Source organism: Rattus norvegicus, chromosome 16, assembly GCF_021556685.1.
Source record: "Rattus norvegicus strain SHRSP/BbbUtx chromosome 16, alternate assembly SHRSP_T2T, whole genome shotgun sequence".
In the NCBI taxonomy this organism is placed as follows: domain Eukaryota; kingdom Metazoa; phylum Chordata; class Mammalia; order Rodentia; family Muridae; genus Rattus; species Rattus norvegicus.
Window position 1 is genome coordinate 41,676,251 of NC_141549.1, and position 21,308 is coordinate 41,697,558.

The 21,308-nt window shown below is 40.7% G+C and overlaps 1 protein-coding gene; it reads left to right on the forward strand.

Annotated features, from left to right (window-relative positions):
* The window catches only part of Erich1 (glutamate-rich 1), a gene marked incomplete at its 5' end in the record, with an annotated part of 52,793,804 nt that overhangs the window by 10,805,691 nt on the left and 41,966,805 nt on the right, over positions 1 to 21,308 (forward strand).

The window sequence follows — 21,308 nt, forward strand, 5'->3', positions numbered from 1 at the left end:
ACCCAGTCATACTTAATTCTAATGTCAACAATGGAGGGCTTCAACGGCATCGCTCCCAACACATATTGATGAATGAAATTGGTCTGAAGTTCTCTTTCCTTGTTCAGTGTCTATGTAATTTAGGTATAAGTATAATTATTGTGTCACAGAATGAAATGGGTACTGTTCCTTCTGTTTCTATGTTTTTTTGGAATAGCTTAAAGAGTATTAATATTAGGTTTCCTTTGAATGTCTGGTAGAATTCTGCCCTAAAACCATCTGGTTCAGGGCTTTTTTACTTGGGAGTCTTTTAGGGACTGCTTCTGTTTCTTTGTGGGTTATGGGAATTTTTAGATGATTATCTAATCCTGATTTAACTTTGGTAACTGGTATCTGTCTAGGAAATCTTCTGTTTCATCTAGATTTTCTAGTTTTGTTTAGTATTGCCTTATGTAGTAGGATTTGATGATGTTTTGGATTTCTTTGGTTTCTGTTACTATGTCTTCCATTTCATTCCTGATTTTTTTACTTTGGATATTGTCCAAAAAATTCAATAGAAACAAACCAACAACAACAACACCAACAACAACAAAAAAAAGAGACAGTATGCACTCCCTTACAAATGGACATTAGGACAAAAATTTGGATGAGCCAGGATACAGTACAGAGAAAAAAGGAACCTCAAGAAGAAGGATGACCAAAGTGAAGATATTTCAGTCCTTTTAGATGGGGGAACAAAAGTATTAATAGGACATGTACTGGCAAGTTTAACGTGTAAACGTGACATAAGCTGGAGTTATCCAAGAAAAAGGAGCCTCATTTGAGGAAATGCCTCATGAGACAAAGATGTAAGGCAATTTCTCAACTAGATTCAAGAAAGGGGGACACAGCCCATTGTGAGTGGTACCACCCTGGTCTGGTAGTCTTGGCTTATATAAGATAGCAAGCTGAGAAAGCTAGGGGAAACAAGTCAGTAAGAAATATCCCCCTATGGGCTCAGTGTCAGCTTCTGCTTCCTTACCTGCATGAGTTCCAGTCCTGAGTTCCTTTGGTGCTGAAAAACAATATGCAAGTGTAAGCTGAATAAACCCTTTCCTCACCAACTTACTACTGGGTCATGATCTTTGTGCAGGAATAAAAACCCTAGCTAAGATAGCAGGAAATACAGAGAAAAACTTTGGAGCAGAGCCTGAAGTAAAGGCCATCCATAGATTGCACCAGATGACTATCCATCCCAAACATATACAGCCACAAAATCCAGAGACTATTGATGATACTAAGAGGTGCATTCAGACAGAAGACTGATATAGCTGTCTCCTGAGAGGTTCTGCCAGAGCATGACTGCTACAGAGTTGGAGGCTAGCAGTCAACCATTGCACTGAGAGATCTGTTCCCACATATGAAGAGTTAGAGAAGGATGGAAGGAGCTGAAAGGGAGTAAAACAATACCAATAAGAACAATAATACCAATCAATCAGAGCCCTCAGAGAAGATTCCACCATCCAAAGAGTACACATGGACAGATCCAAGGCTCCAGACGCATAGTTAGCATTGGATGGCCTTGTTGGCTGCCATTGAAAGGAGAAGCCCATGACCAGCCAATGCTGGAAATCTCAGTTCAGAGAAGTGGGAAAGCATGATTGGATGGGCAGTGGAACACATCACTAGAAGAAGAGGAAGGAAAAATGGATAGTTGGTTTATGTGCAGAAAACCTGGAAAGGGATAATATTTGAAATGTAAGTAAAAAAATATCCAATAAAAATAAAGTAATTAAATAAAACAAACCAACACATGAAGAAAAGAAAAAGAAAACAGATGGAAAGAAAAATGAAAAAGAAAAGATAGGAAGAAGTAAAGAAAAAAAGAAAGCAAAAAGAAAGGTAGAAACAAGGAAGGAAGGAAGGAAGTTTGAACAGAAAGATGGAAAGGAAGAAGGAAACAAACTTAGAAAGAAACAACTAGAAAAACAATCACAACAAAAACAGGTTAGAATCTACTCTCCTGACATTCTTCTGCAGAATTCAAAATGGCAAGGCAACCTCGTGACTTAGCCATTTGAGACTCCTTGGGCCAGAACTTTTCCTGTGTAGGCCAAAGCGCAGGGTTGTCACAAGATTGCCTTTCATTTTGACTGAGTTTCCTTCTGACTGCGTCTCTGGCTCTTTAAGTCTGTCTTTCTTTGCTTGTCTCCTTCTTCAAATTCTGTGTGACTACTCAATATACTTTTCGAAATAGGTAGACATGCACCAGGTTTCTTCCATGGATTTTGTTCATATGACCATGGATACCAAGCAGTATCAATGGTATGGACTAAGGCTGGGTATCACTATTCCAGTGCACTTGCACTAAAAGGAGAGAAATTCTGAGAACTATGGCCCACTTTGGTTCTCATCTGGACATGTAGATGATCTCTCCTTCTCTCTGGCTATCACTTTCTCTTTTCTTACTCATTTCTGTGTGTTTTTCTATGCATCCTGTTCTTTATCACACACATAAATATGACTCTATCAGAGACACACACAAAAACACATCCACCAAAACACACACACACACACACACACACACACACACACACACACAGAGAGAGAGAGAGAGAGACTCTTATAAACACACAGACAAACACTCACACATACACACATTCCAATGTATAATTTATTCTGGTTTTAATTTGTGGATTATATTCCTTTTCTCTCTTGTTCTATCATTCTCTGCCCATAGGTGTACTTGGGTATATCTGGTCTAATTTATCCCACAGATACACATAGCTCTATCACACACACACACACAAACACACACACACACACACACACACACACACACACACACACACATACCAACAAGCACAGACATAATCAAAAACTTTAGTAATATTTTTTTCATTTCACCTGCAATATCTTTTAGATTCACTAAATTATCAAGGTTGTGGGAATTGAGGTCTAGCCTTCCAGCCAGATTTTAAATGATATTTACATAAGTGACTATGTAAAACACTATGTACCTATTTGTCTAAATGATAACCTACATGTATCTTAGAGGACTTGTCTGTAGACAGTTGGTCTATTTATCCAACTGAAAAGCAAGTATCTACGTTAATTTGTATTTATCACTCAAAAGATATATAAACACAAACACACTGAATAAAGGGAGAGGTAGATATTTATTTACTTTGGAACATGATTTACAACTTGACATGGGACAGGGGTTAAGGTTGGAAAAACTTGTCAACAAACACAGTACAAATTCCAGAAGAGGCTGCTGTGGAGTGTGTCTGGAGCTTGAAAACCACAGTGTGTCATGTGCCAGTTCTTCCAGGAGAGAGTGCCCAGTCCTTCCCAGTCTCAGGACTTGCAGGCATTCTGATTGTGGAGAGCATGTGCAATTCACTTTGTGTAGAACCTATGGCTGTAGTCCCTGAGTGCCTTGGCCATGAGAGGAGCAGGTTTCTTGGCTGGGGCCTTTTTGCTGTCTTTTGCTCGAGGGGGCATATAGGAAGGCTTCTGAACTCCTGCATGGGCAGGAGCCACAAGAAGACTGTGGGAAATTGGTGAAGAGTCAGCCCCTCTGGGTCCAGTCTCCCCTTGTTGACCAGGGCTCTTGTGCTGCGTATGGAAGGAGATCATGATTGTATGTCTTGCTTGCAGTCTTTGGGCCATTGAGATTTGGATGTGGGCTCTGAGGGCCTGCAACCTCTCCTCTTGGGACTCCTGAAGTCACAGGGGTGCAGAGGGCTCAGGTATGCTCTGTGTTTACTTTTGAGTCTGTGTCTTGGATTGTGTCTTCTCTTTTGAGTGCCCAGGCTCAGTTTTTTCTTTGGCCGATTTGCAGAGAGTAGCATCCCTGATGCCAGTGGGGGGTTCACCAAGGAGCCCCAGGTGGGATTCCTAATGGCAACAATGTGCAGGAATAGAACTGGAATAGACTGGCATTTTGTTGTTCTTTCTGGGATACCAGCCCCAAGGTGAGGCTTCCTGATGCTGCTGAGTGGAAGATGGCTGTCAGACAACATCCACAGCAAGGCAGGATTGACTGCTGTACTGAGACTGTGGACTAGGAGAGTCAACCATGGGAGTCTGGTCCTTGGATTTTTGAGAATCACCTCGACGAATCCTTGCTGGAGGCTTCTGTGCCTCGGCAAGCCAAGGGATTTCCCTCTTCCTCTTGCATGGTGGTGGGACCTGAAGAAGGAGATCAGCATTCAACATTGAGACAATTCAACACTGAACCAGTCCCAGCAGGATCCTCCCGCTCCCAGGGGGTTCTTCTCACTCCCAGTGGCCAGATGGGTGGTGTTTCTGTGCTCCCCAGTCACAAGCCAATTGTGTTTCTCTGACTCAGGCCCTGGCTTTCTGGAGACAGGCTCGGCTCCTTCATGCTCAAAGGCTCCTCAAAGCTTGCACCGTGGGTTCCTACCTGCCCTGGGTTCTGGACAGCTAGCTGCTGCTCGGAGCTCCTCCATTTTCCTGGATCCAGGCTTGGACTCCTAGGTGTCTGTGGGTGATAATCTCTATTGGATTTGCAGCTAGGGCTCAGGCAGGAAATCGAGCCTGGGCTACATTTGCTGAGCCCAAGGAAGACCTGTCTCCCAGCTACTTGGCTTACCTGGAATATTTGCTCCTGGTTTGTCTCTCCTACACCAGTGCTCTGGTGTGCTATCCTGTGGCTCCTCAGCAATCCAAAGCCCAGGGAACTCTTGTTGGGGCCCCAGCACGACCCCCAGTGACCACTTGTCTACTAGGTTCTTAACAAAGGGGAACAGGAGCTGCTGATTCTTCAACCTCTTTATGGTCTATCTGTCACATAGGATAGGCACAGAAGGCAGTTCCTTCAGTGCTTTCCTGGGTCACTCTCTCAACACAGACAATCCAGGATCTCACGTAGGGCGCTTGCATGAGAGCCTGGATCCATGTCAACAGCCAAGGACAGGAAGGGACACTCTGTTCAATCAGCACATACGACCCAACTCATGCCCTGCTTCTAGTGAGCTGTGTGGACTCCTGAGTAGAGAATTTCAGAGATAGGTCAACCGCCTAGTGCTCCTTACCTCTCTTTGAGTTCCCATTTGACATATGCTCTCTCCTGTTTCTTTCTACAGGCACTCAGAGCTATGAGTTTTCCTCCTAGCACAGCTTTCATTGTGTCCCATAAGTTTGGGTATGTTGTACCTTCATTTTCATTAAATTCAAAGAAGTCTTTAATTTCTTTCTTTATTTCTTCCTTGACCAGGTTATCATTGAGAAGAGCATTGTTCAACTTTCATGTATAGGTGGGTGTTCTTCCCTTATTGTTATTGAAGACTAGCTTTAGCCCATGGTGGTCTGATAGGATGCGTGGGATTATTTCTATCTTTCTGTATCTCTTGAGGCCTGTTTTATGACCAATTATATGGTCAATTTTGGAGAAAGTACCATGAGGTGGTGAGAAGGTATATCCTTTTGTTTTAGGATAGAATGTCCTATAAATATCTGTTAAGTCCATTGGCTCATGACTTCTCTTAGTCCGTCTATGTCTCTGTTAAATTTCTGTTTCCATGATCTGTCCATTGATGAGAGTGTTGAAATCTCCTACTATTATTGTGTGAGGTACAATGCGTACTTTATGCTTTAGTAAGGTTTCTTTTATATATATATATATATATATATATATATATATATATATATATAAATTCCACTTGTATTTGGAGCATAGATATTTAGAATTGAGAGTTCATCTTGGTGGATTTTTCCTTTCATGAATATGATGTGACTTTCCTTATCTTTTGTGATGACTTTTGGTTGAAAATCAATTTTATTCGATATTAGAATTGCTACTCCAGCTTGCTTCTTCAGACCATTTGCATGGAAAGTTGTTTTCAAGACATTCACTCTGAGGTACTGTCTTTCTTTGTCTCTGAGGTGTGTTTCCTACAGGCAGCAGAATGCAGGGTCCTCATTGTATACCCAGTTTGTTAATCTATGTCTTTTTATTGGGGAGATGAGACCATTGATGTTGAGAGATATTAAGGAATAGTGATTATTGCTTAAGGATATATTCATATTTGGATGTGACATTATGTTTGTGTGCTTTTCTTCTGTTTGTTTTGTTGCCAAGATGATTAGTTTCTGGCTTTTTCTAGGGTGTAGCTTGCCTTTTTATGTTGGGCTTTACCATTTATTATCCTTTGTAGGGCTGGATTTGTAGAAAGATATTGTGTAAATTTGGTTTTGTCATGGAATATCTTGGTTCCTCCATCTATGTTAATTGAGAGTTTTGCTGGATACAGTAACCTGGGCTGGCATTTGTATTCTCTTGCAGTCTGCATGAAATCTGTCCAGGATCTTCTGGCTTCCATATTTTCTGGTGAGAAATCTGGTATGATTCTGATAGGTCTCCCTTTATATGTTACTTGACTTTTTCTCTTACTGCTTTTAATATTCTTTCTTTATTTTGTGCACTTGGTGTTTTGACTATTATGTGTCAGGAGGTGTTTCTTCTCTGGTCCAATCTATTAGGAGTTCTGTAGGCTTCTTGTATGTTTATGGGCATCTTTTTCTTTAGGTTAGGGAAGTTTTCTTCTATGATTTTGTTGAAGATATTTACTGGTCCTTTGAGCGGGGAGTCTTCACTCTCTTCTATACCTATTATCTTTACGTTTGATCTTCTCATTGAGTCCTGGATTTCCTATATGTTTTGGACCAGCAGGTTTTTTTCCGCTTTACATTATCATTGACCATGGTGTCGATGATTTCAATGGAATCTTCTGCTCCTGAGAGTTTTCTCTTCTGTCTCTTGGATTCTATTGGTGATGCTTGTATCTACAGCTCCCTGTCTCTTCCGTTGGTTTTCTATATCCAGGGTTGTTTCCCTGTGTCCTTTCTTTATTGCTTCTATTTCCATTTTTAATTCCTTCACCTGTTTGATTGAGTTTTCTTGGAATTCGTTCAGGGATTTCTTTGATTCCTCTCTATAGGCTTCTACTTGTTTATTTATGTTTTCCTGCCTTTCTCTAAGGGATTTCTTCATGTCTTTCTTGAAGTCCTAAAGCATCATTATCTAATGTGATTTAAAATCAGGATTTTGATTTTGTGGTATGTTTGGATTTTAGTCTTTGCTTTGGTGGGAGAATTGGGCTCCAATGATGCCATGTAGTCCTGGTTTCTGTTGCTTGGGTTCCTGCGCTTGCCTCTTGACATCAGGTTGTCTCTGGTGTTACCTTGTTCTGCTATTTCTTACAGTGGCTAGACCGTCCTATAGGCCTGTGTGTCAGGAGTTCTGTAGAACTGTTTTCCTGTTTTCTTTCAGCCAGTTACGGGAACAGAGTGTTCTGCTTTCAGGTGTGTACTCTTTCCTTTCTACTGGTTTTCAGCTGTTCCTGTGGCCCTGTGTCCTAAGTCCACCAGGCAGGTTGCTTGGAGCAGAAAAATTGGTCTTATTTATGGTCCCTTGTTCAAGATTCTTGTGGGGGGCTGCTTTTGAGCTCTCCATCAGGGCAGCAAGCAGGAGGGCCTTTGCTGACTTTTCCCAGAGCCCCAGGGCATGGGGGTCCCAGATGGCATTAGTTGTTTTCCTTTGGAGTCAGAAATGTGGGCAGAGTGTAGTCTCTTCTGGCATCTCTGGCACGTCTGTCCCTCTGAAGGTTTAGCTCTCCCTCCCATGGGATTTGTGTGCAGAGACAGTTGACTGGGTCCCTTCAGGTCCAGGCGGTATCTGGACTGCTGGGGACCTGCTGCTCAAGTGCCCCTATCTTCCGGTTCCCAGAGCACACAATAAAATTCTGACAAACCAAATCCAGGAGCACATCAAAACAATCATCCACCATGATCAAGTAGGCTTCATCCCAGGCATGCAGGGATGGTTTAATATAGGGAAAACCATCAACATAATCCATTATATAAACAAACTGAAAGATAAAAACCACATGATCATTTCATTAGATGCTGAGAAAACATTTCACAAAATTCAACACCCCTTCATGACAAAAGTCCTAGAAAGAGTAGGAAGAGCCCATACCTAAACATAGTAAAAGCCATATACAGCAAACCATTAGCTAATAACATTAAACTAAATGGAGAGAAACTAGAAGCAATCCCACTAAAGCCACAGACTAGACAAGGCTGCCTACTCTCTCCCTACTTATTCAATATAGTTTTGAAGTTCTAGCCAGACCAATCTGACAACAAAAGGAGATCAAAGAGATACAGATTGGAAAAGAAGTAAAAATATCACTATTTGCAGATGATATGATAGTCTATTTAAGTGATCCCAAAAGTTCCACCAGAGAAATACTAAACCTGATAAACACCTTTAGCAAAGTGGCTGGGTACAAAATTAACTCAAATAAATCAGTAGCCTTCCTCTACATGAAAGAGAAACAAGCCGAGAAAGAAATTAGGGAAACAACACCCTTCATAATAGTCCCATATAATATAAAATACCTCGATGTGACTTTAACCAAGCAAGTAAAAGATATGTATAATAAGAAATTCAAGCCTCTGAAGAATGAAATTGAAGAAAATCTCCGAAGATGGAAGATCTCCCATGCTCATGGATTGGCAGGATTAATGTAGTAAAAATGGCCATTTTGCCAAAAGCAATCTACAGATTCAGTGCAATCCCCATCAAAATACCAATCCAATTCTTCTCAGAGTTAGACAGAACAATTTGCAAATTCATCTGCAATAACAAAAAACCCAGTATAGCTAAAACTAACCTCAACAATAAAAGAACTTCCAGGGGAATCACTATACCTGAACTCAAGGAGTATTACAGAGCAATAATGATAAAAACTGCATGGTATTAGTACAGAGACAGACAGATAGAGCAGTGGAATAGAAGTGAAGACACAGAAATGAACCCACACACCTATGGTCACTTGATTGTTGACAAAGGAGCCAAAACCATCCAATGGAAAAAAGATAGCATTTTCAGCAAATGGTGCTGGTTCAACTGGAAGTCAGCATATAGAAGAATGCAGATATCAATCCATGCTTATCACCCTGTATAAAGCTTAAGTCCAAGTGAATCAAAGACCTCCACATCACACCAGATACACTCAAACTAATAGAAGAAAAAGTGGGGAAGCATCTCGAATACATGGGCACTGGGGAAAATTTCCTGAACAAAACACCAATGGCTTATGCTCTAAGATCGATGAATGGGATCTCAAAAACTGCAAAGCTTATGTAAGGCAAAGGACACTGTTGTTAGGACAAAATGACAACCAACAGATTGGGAAAATATCTTTACCAGTCCTCCAACTAAGAGAGGGCTTATATCCAAAATATACAAAGAACTCAAGAAGTTAGACTGCAGAGAGACAAATAACCCAATTAAAAATGGGGTTCAGAGTTAAACAAAGAATTCACAGCTGAGGAATGTCAAATGGCTGAAAAACACCTAAAGAAATGTTCAACATCTTTAGTCATAAGGGAAATGCAGATCTAAACAGCCCTGAGATTTCACCTCACACCAGTGTTAATGGCTAAGATCAAAAACTCAGGTGACAGAAAATGCTGGCAAGGATGTGGAAAAAGAGGGACACTCTTCCATACTTGGTGGTATTGCAGACTGGTACAACCATTCTGGAAATCAGTCTGGACTTTCCTCAGAAAATTGGACATTGAACTACCTGAGGACCCAGCTATACCTCTCTTGGGCATATACCCAAAAGATGCCCCAACATATAACAAAGACACGTGCTGCACTATATTCATAGCAGCTTTATTTATAATAGCCAGAAGCTGGAAAGAACCCAGATGCCCTTCAACAGAGGAATGGATACACAAAATGTGGTACATCTACACAATGGAATATTACTCAACTATCAAAAACCATGACTTTATGAAATTCATAGGCAAATGGATAGAACTGGAAAATATCATCCTGAGTGAGGTAACACAATCACAGAAAAGCACACATGGTATGCACTCATTGATGAGTGACTATTAGCCCAAATGCTTGAATTACCCTAGATGCTCCGTACACATGAAACTGAAGAAGGATGACCAAAATGCTAATGCTTCACTCCTTCTTTAAAAGGGGAACAAGAATACCCTTGGGAGGCTATAGGGAGGCAAAGTTAAAACAGAAGCAGAAGGAACACCCATTCAGAGCCTGCCCCACATGTGGCCCATACATATACAGCCACCAAACTAGATAAGATGGATGAAGCAAAGAAGTGCAGGCTGACAGGAAACAGATGTAGATCTCTCCTGAGAGACACAGCCAGAATACAGCAAATATATAGGCGAATGCCATCATTAAACCACTGTACTGAGAACAGGACCCCTGTTGAAGGAATCTTAGAAAGGACTGAAAGAGCTTGAAGGGGCTTGAGACCCCCATATGAACAACAATGCCAACCAACCAGAACTTCCAAGGACTAAGCCACTACCCAAAGACTACACATGGACTGACCCTGGACTCCAACTGCATATGTATCAACGAATAGCCTAGTAAGAGTACCAGTGGAAAAGGAAGCCCTTGGTCTTGCCAAGACTGAACCCCCAGTGATCGTGATTGTTGGCGGGATGGTGGTAATGGGGGGAGGATGGGGAGGGGAACACCCATAGAGAAAGGGAGGGGGAGGGTTTAGGGGGATGTTGGCCTGGAAACTGGGGTGGGGAATAGCAATTGAAATGTAAATAAGAAATACTCAAGTTAATAAAGATGAAAAAAGGAAAGAAAGAGAGAAGGAAAGAAAGAAAGGACACTGTCTAAACTGGTGAGCTATCCATAGGCCAAATAGAGTGCTCCAGATCTTTCAACTTTCACCCATGAGCTGTCACCCATGCTGGGTAGGCCTTGATTCTGCTGCTGTCTTTGAGTCACTTCTGCTCTTGTAAGTAACCTTTTACACTTATTCCTGAAAATAACCCTAATAAAACTCACTGGTGCACCAAGTTGGACTTTGGTGATAGCCATACTGTGGTCTGTTGGGGGTTCTCTGAAAGGAATCTAGCTAGCCAGAGCATGGCAAACATGGCCCTGGTGGGCCATGTCATTCTCTCTCATTCCCCCTTGCTAAAAACCTTCCCAAATTACATTCCTAAGGTTAGCCTACAAGTTCTATTCCCTCATTGCCCTATTTCTCTTCATAGGTTGACTACCAAAGTACAACTCTCAAAGTATTGAAGTCCATCCATCAAAAGCCACTTTGACTCACCTAGTTAACATACCCCATTAAGATTCAACACCTCAGCCTAACATGAGGTTTCCCTTTTATCTTTATATACTGTCATTTTTTTACAGGCAAATTTGTCTCCTACCTATCTACAGACAGTCCTTTGTCCTCTGGGACACAGTCTTCTCCTCTCTCATTCTCTTCCACTTCTTTTTATTCTTTTGTCCATTCTCCTCTCTGTTTCTTATTTTCTGCCCTTTGACCCCCTAGAGCAAATAAATGTCCTTTGTGCTGAGAACTAGGTCTTGGAGGTCCTGCACTGATAATGATCACTTGATTCCTTATCTGGATGAGTAGACATGTGTTACATCTTCCTGGAAAAGTTTTTTTTTCATATAAAACCATCCCAATGGCATTCTGCCTCCTTTGTCTGGATTTGGCCTCCATAGTAAGAAACAAAGAATGAGTTTCAGGAAACAATACATCTTATTTGCTTTGACTGACACTGCTATACATTATTATGATTCAACTTAGAGATGGTATAAAAGTGTTACTGATTTAGTGCAATCTGGAGATTCAGTTATGTGGACAGTGTAGTCCTGGTATGTTGAACAGTATGAGTAAGTTAACACTACTCCCAGACACAAAGAAAAGGTATTGGCACATTTTTTGTTGAGCTACGTGTGTAATGTTGAGTTCATTTAAAATGTATAGTGGATTAATCAAAATGTGAACTTATGAAGACAGCTATCATGGTGTTGTGATTGTGACCATAGATCAGAATGGATTAATGATACATATGCTGAACCATAAGGGAACAATAATGCACTCATGCTCATCCTTTACCCCTAGGAAGCACCATACCTTTCTGACAATTTAGATAGGGTAACTGTATCACAATGACACTGTGCTGACTCCAGTGTCTATCTCCTTAAAAATTTCTCCAGGGAATCTGGTGTTTTCTCAATACTACCGATATCTGGCCCAGCCTCTAACATTCAGGCTCTTGCAAAGTAAAAGTCCACCTGGGCAGTTTGCTTCTCTTCTTCAGCTTTGTGACCTTAGCTCACAGTTATTCATCACCCTCCTAGACTTTTCAGGAAATGAAATCCAAGTGGAAGTTTGAATATTGTCCACTTTGTAGCTAATTTACGTGTATAAAAGTTAGTTTGCATCCAAATCTTATTATATATAATGTCTCTGATACACCAACCAGAACCATATCTTCACTTAACACACATCCCTTTATATTCCCAGTAACAAGATGTTATGAGACTTTTGGAAAGTACATATTACCTTATACAGATTGTGGGTAATGCACTCATTAACTCCTTCATTTACTAGAGGTACAGTTAGAAGAACAATACTAAGACCCAGACAGCAACATCAAAAGAAACAAACTTCCCCTGGATATATAGAATTGCATTTTCATGATACATCTGGATCCCTTCCTTAAGTGTAAATCTCAGTGACACTAGTTTTAGGACTGGGAGGTGGCTCAACCAGGAACCTGGTCAACATTCAAGCTTGAAAATCTGAATTCAATTTCTCAAACACATGCAAAGTGTCAAGCACAGAAGAGCAAAGGTATAATCACAGCACTAGGGGGATGGTGAAAGGATCCCTGAACCTTATTGGTCAGAAGCCCAATTAAATTTGATTGGCAGGCTCCAAGTACCGTCTTAAAATATAAGGTATAGTGATGGTGAGATGGTTCAGTGAACAGAGCCACATACTCAGCCTTCAAGACCTGAGTTTAATTTCTAGATCTTGCAAGGTAATAGGAGACAACTGTTTACTGAAGGTTTTCCTTCCACATATATTTGGTGGCAAGTGTACCTGGACATACATCATGATATATCCACAAAGAAACTATCCCCACATACACACAAAAACTAAGAGTGATTATTAATTATTATATTTTCTTATCATTTGTCATTTGATGAGCCATCATCACTACCTACAATTATTTTTTCTATCAATATCTTTGAACTTTCAGAATTGTAAAAAATGCAAAGATGTATTTTAAAAAGTGATTTTGAGGGGTTGGAGATTTAGCTCAGTGGTAGAGCGCTTGCCTAGGAAGCGCAAGGCCCTGGGTTCGGTCCCCAGCTCTGAAAAAAGAACAAAAAAAAGTGATTTTGAAAAATAAGTGGAAGATTTTTCAAATCACCTTGTCCTGCCCATACATACATTAATAACCAATCATCTTTGATTTAGAAGAAAGCTTCATTAATAGGTAGATTTGACACCAATCTGATACCAATAAGAAGGTGGCCAGCTGTACAAACAGTGGGACAGCTTCCTTCTGATACCAAGAGAGAGAGAAAGAGAGAGAGAGTGGTTTAATTATTGCTAGAAACTAAAAAAAATCATTTACGACAACAGTGTTAGTTACTTCATTTATTGTCATGACAAAATACAAAAGCAACTTAAGGGAGAATCAGTTTATGTTCATGCTGAGTTGGAGGGGAATACAGTCCCCAAGGGATACAGTCCTACTGGGGAAGGCAAGGTTGCAGGAAACAGAGATCTGATGATCACATCGAATACAGAGTTAGGAAACAGAGAGTACCAATAACTGGGGTAAGACAATAGCAACTCCAAGTCCACCACCAGCCAGTAGCACATTTCCTCCAGTGAGCTTCTAGTGCCTAAAGGTTCCACAACCTTTACAAACAGTGAAACCAGTTGAGAATAGTGGGGTGAGTGGACTCTGCAATCAGACAGAAGAAGGTTGAAGTAGGAAATCAAAAGCCCAGGAAATCTCATAATTGAGAGAGGGAGACTTTTGGCACCAGCTCCAAGCCAGGTTCTACCTCTGCTGGAATAAGTAACCACAACACTCCATTAAGAGGTCCACAACAGCCAATCACGTAGGGACAACACCTGAAGTCCTTCCCCATGCAAATTAAGGATCCCTAACATCTCAGCCTGAGCTAATGGCAAGCATCTACCCCTGGATCCCACCTTACCTCTCAAATGTTTATAAGATTCCTATCCACGTGGAATAAAGTGCACAAGTTATTTCACCATGATCATCTGAGGATGACTGTTTTACTGAGCTTTAAAACTCCAGGGAAGAGTTTTCTTTCCTGAAGCATTCATTGCTGGATCTCAGCTCTGCCCAGCAGGCCAGGCTCCTCACTCTAGCCCTAGCCAGCAGCTGCCATCCCCTGTAGCTCCAGGTCTGGCTACAGCTTTTGGCTGCCTGCTGCAGCTTGTCACTATTGCTGCCATGAGCACCAATAATGGTAGCAGAAGAGATCCAGCTGCTTGCCTTACCCAGGCTTTTGCTCAAGAAGTGTAATGATTTGATCATTTCAGCCACAACAGAGACCTGCAGCACCTTTTGTTTCAGGCAGACACACAGCTCAACAAAGAACCATGTCTTTAAACACAAGCTTATGGTGGGAATTTTTGCATTCAAACAACCAAAGGCCAAATAGACAAACTGACTTAAATCATGTAATCAATGAGTAATCCTAAATGCTAAAGGCAAATAGACATTAAATTATTGAATGCAAATGGTAACCGCCAAAACTGTCCATTGCTTTTATTTTTTTCCAGCACCACCTGCGTGGTTGATAAGGGATGATAAATTGACTATTGTGAAGCATATCCCAAATTTGTTTCCATATCTACACTCAGCTGTACCATCAACATGTATGTAGCTCTATCATGTGCTGTATACTTGTGAACACTGACTATCTATTTAGCAAAATTCGTTTTAGTCACATCCCACTAAAATAGAATATCTTGCCTTTCTGAGAAATAGATAATTTTTTTCCCTGTGAAGCAGAGAGCTACTGTATAAAAGTTGATACCAGGGCTCTGCCTACTATTATTAGATCTAAGGTAAGATTTGAAATTTCTATTCATTGCTACTTATGCAGTTGGAGTTCAGGGTCAGTCCATGTATAGTCTTTGGGTAGTGACTTAGTCCTGGAAGCTCTGGTGGGTTGGTATTGTTGTTCATACAGGGTCTCAAGCCCCTTCAGGCTCTTTCACTCCTTTCTAAGATTCCTTCAACAGGGGTCCAGATCTCAGTTCAGTGGATTGCTTCTGCCATTCGCCTATGTATTTGCTGTATTCTGGCAGTGTCTCTCAGGAGAGATCTACATCCAGTTGCTATTGGCCTGCACTTCTTTGCTTCATCCATCTTATATAATTGGGTGGCTGTATATGTATGGGCAGGCTCTGAATGGGTGTTCCTTCGGCCTCTGTACTAAACTTTTCCTCCCTATTCCCTCCCAAGGGTATTCTTGTTCCCCCTTTAAAGAAGGAGTAAAGAATTTGCATTTTGGTCTTCCTTCTTGAATTTCTTGTGTTCTGTGCATCTAGGGTAATTCAAGCATTTGGGCTAATAGCAACTTATCAACGAGTACATGCCATGTGTGTTTTTCTGTGATTGGGTTACCTCACTCCGGATATTTTCCAGTTCCATCCATTTGCCTATGAATTTCATAAAGCCATTGTTTTTGATAGCTGAGTAATATTCCATTGTGTAGATGTACCACATTTTGTGTATCCATTCCTCTGTTGAAGGGCATCTGGGTTCTTTCCAGCTTCTGGCTATTCACTCTCCTCTATACCTATTATCCTTACGTTTGATCCTCTCATTGAGTCCTGGATTTCCTGTATGTTTTGGACTAGTAGCTTTTTCCATTTTACATTATCTTTGACTGTTGTGTTGATGATTTCTATGGAATCTTCTGCTCCTGAGGTTCTCTCTTCTATCTCTTGTGTTCTGTTGGTAATGCTTGTATCTATGGCTTCTTGTCTCTTCCTTTGGTTTTCCATATCCAGGGATGTTTCCATGTGTTCTTTCTTGATTGCTTCTATTTCCATTTTTAATTCCTTCACCTGTTTGATTCTGTTTTTCTGGAATTCTTTCAGGGATATTTGTGATTCCTCTGTATAGGCTTCTACTTTATTTATGTTTTCCTGCCTTTCTCTAAGGGATTTCTTCATGTCTTTCTTGAAGTCCTCCAGCATCATGATCAAATGTAATTTTAAATCTAGATCTTGCTTTTCTGGTGTGTTTGGATATTCAGTGTTGCTTTGGTGGGAAAATTGGGCTCTGATGATGTCATGTAGTCTTGGTTTCTGTTGCTTGGGTTCCTGTGCTTGCCTCTCTCCATCAGGTTATCTCTGGTGTTACCTTGTTCTGCTATTTCTGACAGTGGCTAGACCGTCCTGTAGGCCTGTGTGTCAGGAGTGCTGTAAACCTGTTTTCCTGTTTTCTTTCAGCCAGTTATGTGAATAGAGTGTTCTCCTTTTGGGCGTGTAGTCTTTCCTGTCTACTGGTCTTCAGCTGTTCCAGTGGACCTGTGTCCTGAGTTCACCAGGCAGGTCGCTTGGAGCAGAAAAGTTGGTCTTACCCGTGGTCCCGGGACTCAAATGGCTTGTGAGGGGCTGCTTTTGAGCTCTCTACAAGGGTGGCAACCAGGAGGGCCTGCACAGCCCTTTTCCCTGAGCCCCCATGCACCAGTGTCCCAAATGGCCTTAGGTGTTTTCCTCTGGAATCAGAAATGTGGGCAGAGTGTAGACTCTTCTGGTTTCCCAGGCATGTCTGCCCCTCTGAAGGTTTAGCTCTCCCTCCCATGGGATTTGGGTGCAGAGAACTCTTGACCATATCCCTTCAGGTCTGGGCAGTGTCTGGAGCACAGGGGAACTGCTGCTCGAGTGCCCCTATCTTCAGCTTCCCAGAGGTCCTATACAGTTTCCTCTTGGGCCAGGGATGTGGGAAGGGGTGGGCAGGATTGTTGGTCTCTCCTGCTCTACAGTCTCGGGTGTGCCCACCTCTCTGGGCAGTGAGCTCCCAAGGGGTTTGGGAGCAGTGAGCTGAGGGCCAGGATCAGTGAGGTTGGGGCTCCAGCTAAAAACTGGAAGTCACTATATAACATTTATACACTGTAATTTTTCTTCTTATTCCCTGGCATTCTCCTTGTTCCCATACTACACTGAGGCTTTGCCTTGTCAAGGAGGATTATGAAACTTCCTTTTATGTAATTCAACTGTTACAGAGAATGAAAATTTGGCTGATCATCTTTTGCAAATCATAGAAAAGTATGGTGTCTGAAGACTGTATTGCATAGTGCTGTACATAATCATTCTTCTATGATAGACAGTAATAAATCTGTACAATTTGAATCTACTACAATCTGTTATCACTTACTGGTGTCTTTCCATTCTTACACCTATTACAGAACAGAAAAGTAACAAAAGATAAAGCAATGTGTGGAGAAAATTTACACAGCAAATGTGAAAGCTGCGCAAATTTTAGGAGTGTCTTGGAATATACGCCAAGTGAAATGAATTGTTAGCAAAAAACAGGATCAAATCAGAGTTTTGTCAGGCATTATGGCCGAATTGCTTACTCATGATTCCCCAGTTATGCTGAGACCCACACTGTCAAAACAAACCTGCTAAATAAAGCCTTTGGTTATAGTTCCCCACCTGCACTCTTCCTCTTCTTTTTTCCTATACCCCACTCCCTTTTTGGCAAAGAGTGACAAAATGTAAATCACCGGTCAGATTTATTCACATGCCACATTTAGAAAACATGGCCAAGCTAATTACTCAGAGCCAGAGCTAGGGACTCTGAGAGAGATGACAGGGTTGGGTGAATAAATTTTAGTACAAACATTAACCTTTTGTGATATAATCTCAGTCTTAATTTCCAGTGAGGCGGTCAAAATGCATTAGAGCTCTGACTCCATTAAAGCAGCTTTGGGTTTTGTGAGGTTGCTGGCTGAGTTATTTAGAGGTTTCATGTATCCAGTGTATTTGTAGAGATTTGTAAAGACAACTGGTATAAAAGATTAAACCTCTTTTAAGTGCCTTTTCCTTTCAAAGAAAATCAAAATAATTTCTTGCCACCACCAGGGATAATTGTTAAGCATATAACATTTCATCCTGTTTGCATTATGTGACCTTTCCTTGTCAGCTTTTACAGCTCTTTTCTGTGAACATTTCCTTGTAGTAAGCAATCTTGGTGTATAGTAAATGCTAATTGGACCTTTAAAAGGTTCCCATCATAAATATCCTTATGCCACAATTTAAATTTTCTAGGTAGAGAGTACTGATGGGCACAGTCACTTTATCCTGTCCTTCACCTGTACTCATGGTCCTCTTACATCTACCTTGGTCTCAGCAACATTTGATTATTCTTATCTACTGTTCATGTTCCCTCTAACTGGTTTCACCTCACTTTCTGCTAAGAATAGAAAGATAGTGAGCTAAGAAGACAGTCGCTAGCATTTCCTGCCTTTTTTTTTCTAAAGGAAGGTCCTTCAAAGGATTTTAATATCTGGTTACCCTGGGTAAGGGCTAGTCTAAGGAGTGTGTCCTAGTTTCATTTCTGTTGCTGTTACAAAATACTGTGACAAAATAAACTTAGTGGAGAAAAGATTTCTTTTAGCTCATAACTCTGGGTTACAGTCCATCATTGCCCTGAAGTAAAGGTACCAGGAAACTGAAGCATCCAATCACACCATAACCATAGATAAAAGCATAGAGAAATGAATGCGCACATGCCTGCTCCCTTTGCCTGATTGCTTGAGTTCATTGTGATTTCTCTTCACTCTTATACAGCTCAATAGTCCTCTCTAGGAAATGGTGTCAGCACAGTGGGCTGGGTCTTCTTACATCAGTTATGTGATAAAAGATAATCCCACAAAGACCATCCCAGAGGAACCCAGTATAGCCAATCTCTCTATTATGAGATGACTGTAGGTTTTGTCAGGATGAGAATTAAAGAGAAAGATCACACAGTGTGACAAACTGAATCCAGGGCATTGACTTTATCATTTCTATCCATGATTAGATTGTATCTGCTTCCCATTTCTTGTTATCTTTATTTTCTATTTGAATCACCCTATCTGAACAAGTTAGCATCTTGTTATCTACTTGTCCCTCTAAACACTGTTTTTGATAAGTTTTGGTATCTTTTATGCAGAAGTATTTTTTCTCTTTCACTAAAAGCACCTTTAGAAATATGCAAAGCAATAATTTCGGTGTGATGATGTTGATATTAAAATTTTTAATTTTCTACTGAAATTCCTGGGAAATTCTAATTTCTTGGAATCTGCACTTTCAAGATTCTGAAACAAATAGAGAAACAACTGTGTTTGTAGAATATCTTCATTCCTGTCATAGTGTTTACATTAACTCACCAGAGTCAAACTCTACACTATTTAGTGGAAAAAGAATAAAGAGAAGCCAATAAGAGAAGGCAGATAAAACCAAAATCACTAAAATCATAAGGAGGCAGTGGAGTTGAATTTTGACTAGTTAAATACCATTAGAGTTTAAAGGACTGGAGTGTGACCTTATCCTCTGTAAACAACCAAAGTATTTTAATTCTTTCTTCTGATCACTCTGTTTGCTTGTTTTGGAATACTCTGGTATGTTCATCCTCCTTTTAACATTTTGATAGCTTGTTGAGGTTGGGGTGATTTGTATCACGTCTCAAAGAAACTGAGACAAAATCTCCACTATGTCGAATTAATGTATTTGTTAAATATATATGCATGCCTCTCTGCAGACAAAGCTAAGATGACCAGAGTGTAAGAATATTTAACCATACTGAAGGCAATGGGTGGGACACAAGTCAAATAAGCATAAAATAAACGCTTCTGGTCTGTATTAAGACCAGAGTGTCACATCAGAACACTAAAGGTAGACTTGCAGGTGGGGCAGGCATCAGACCTCCCTGGACTTTACCCTATGTAGCCAATTAAATAATTTGCTTTTTCCTGCTTACCTTCTTCCTAAATAACTAGTTTTAGAAACCTGAAAGGCATTTTAATATGGATCTGGAAAAGATGACACGAAATTATATTTCTTTTATAGCTCACAGCCTTTCTTCCAAGGGTAAGTAAAAGTTTCCTTTAAATATATATATATATATATATTTCCAGTTCCTTCCTCATGTTCCATATCTGGACCTAAATGTCCCTGGATCAAAAATAGTTCTGTTTCTTTGTTTTTTTTTTTACCAGCCCTGTATCTTTTACTGTATCCCATGTAGAGTTTGGTTGTACTGGAAATAAGATCCTGGAAAACAATCTACACTAGGGAGTATTTGGATTCCTATGGCTGGTAGTCTTGCAGTGATGAAAAGAAGCTACTTTGGAATGGCTAGAACCTAGTGCCTTTCCTGAACCTGATGTTCTATGTGACCTGGCATACTAGTAAATGCATTTGACATGAGCGCCATGTTCAGAGGCTGAAGTCAAGTAGGGATAGATGATGTCAAGTACCCACAGGTAAACATGTGATGAAAAGAGCAAAGAAGTTAGTCATATGCATTCTTTATAAACCTATAATACTGTATCTGGCTTGCAATAACCTTCCAATAAATGAGTGCATGTGTTCAAGCCAGTTCCCTAAGCTCTTTATAAGTCCAAGCTTTTCTTAAGCACAGAAAGAGCACAGCTAAGGGTGGAATAATGATCTAGAAATAAGAAAATAGTTAGACATATGTAAGGATATGAGTTTGACCCTTCTAGTCCATTTGAAAAGCTGGGCATAATGACATATGTTGGTTGTCCTAGCACTGACTAGGCAAAGCACATATAACCAGCTATCCTATCCTAGCCACAGAGAGCTAATCAATGAACCCAGTTAACTATGGTCTTGACTAACATGCACACATATATTTACACTCACACAAATACATATGCATGTTTGTGCGTACACACACACACACACACACACACACACACACACACAGTGGGAGTGGGGAGCATGGCCTTTAGGAGTTGTTTGAGCTGTATTCAGGGGTTGCTGTAAGATCATAGCCCCCCTTGAGGACATGCTGCAGAACCTTTTTAGTACTTACATAGTCTGGGCTCCACAGACTTGCGGTCCCTCTATGATAGCTGTAACATAGTCCTCCATTGTGCCTTGTAACAACATTAAAGAAGTATGGCTCAGGACAAAACCACACATCTGACCCCAAGACTTAAGTTATGATTTTTCAGGGTTTGGTCTATTGTCAGTGTCTTGACTGAGAGTTTTGGGAGTAAAACAATAAATTATTTCCCAGGGACAGGGCATAGCTCTTCAAGTCCTTGTACAGCATGCAAAAAGCATTGAGCTCAATCTCCAATACCATGTAAACCAGATATTGTGTTGCATGTCTGTAATCCCAGCACTCAGAAGGCAGAATCAGAAAGATCAGGAGTTTAAGGCTAATCTCAGTTACATACAGTATTTGAG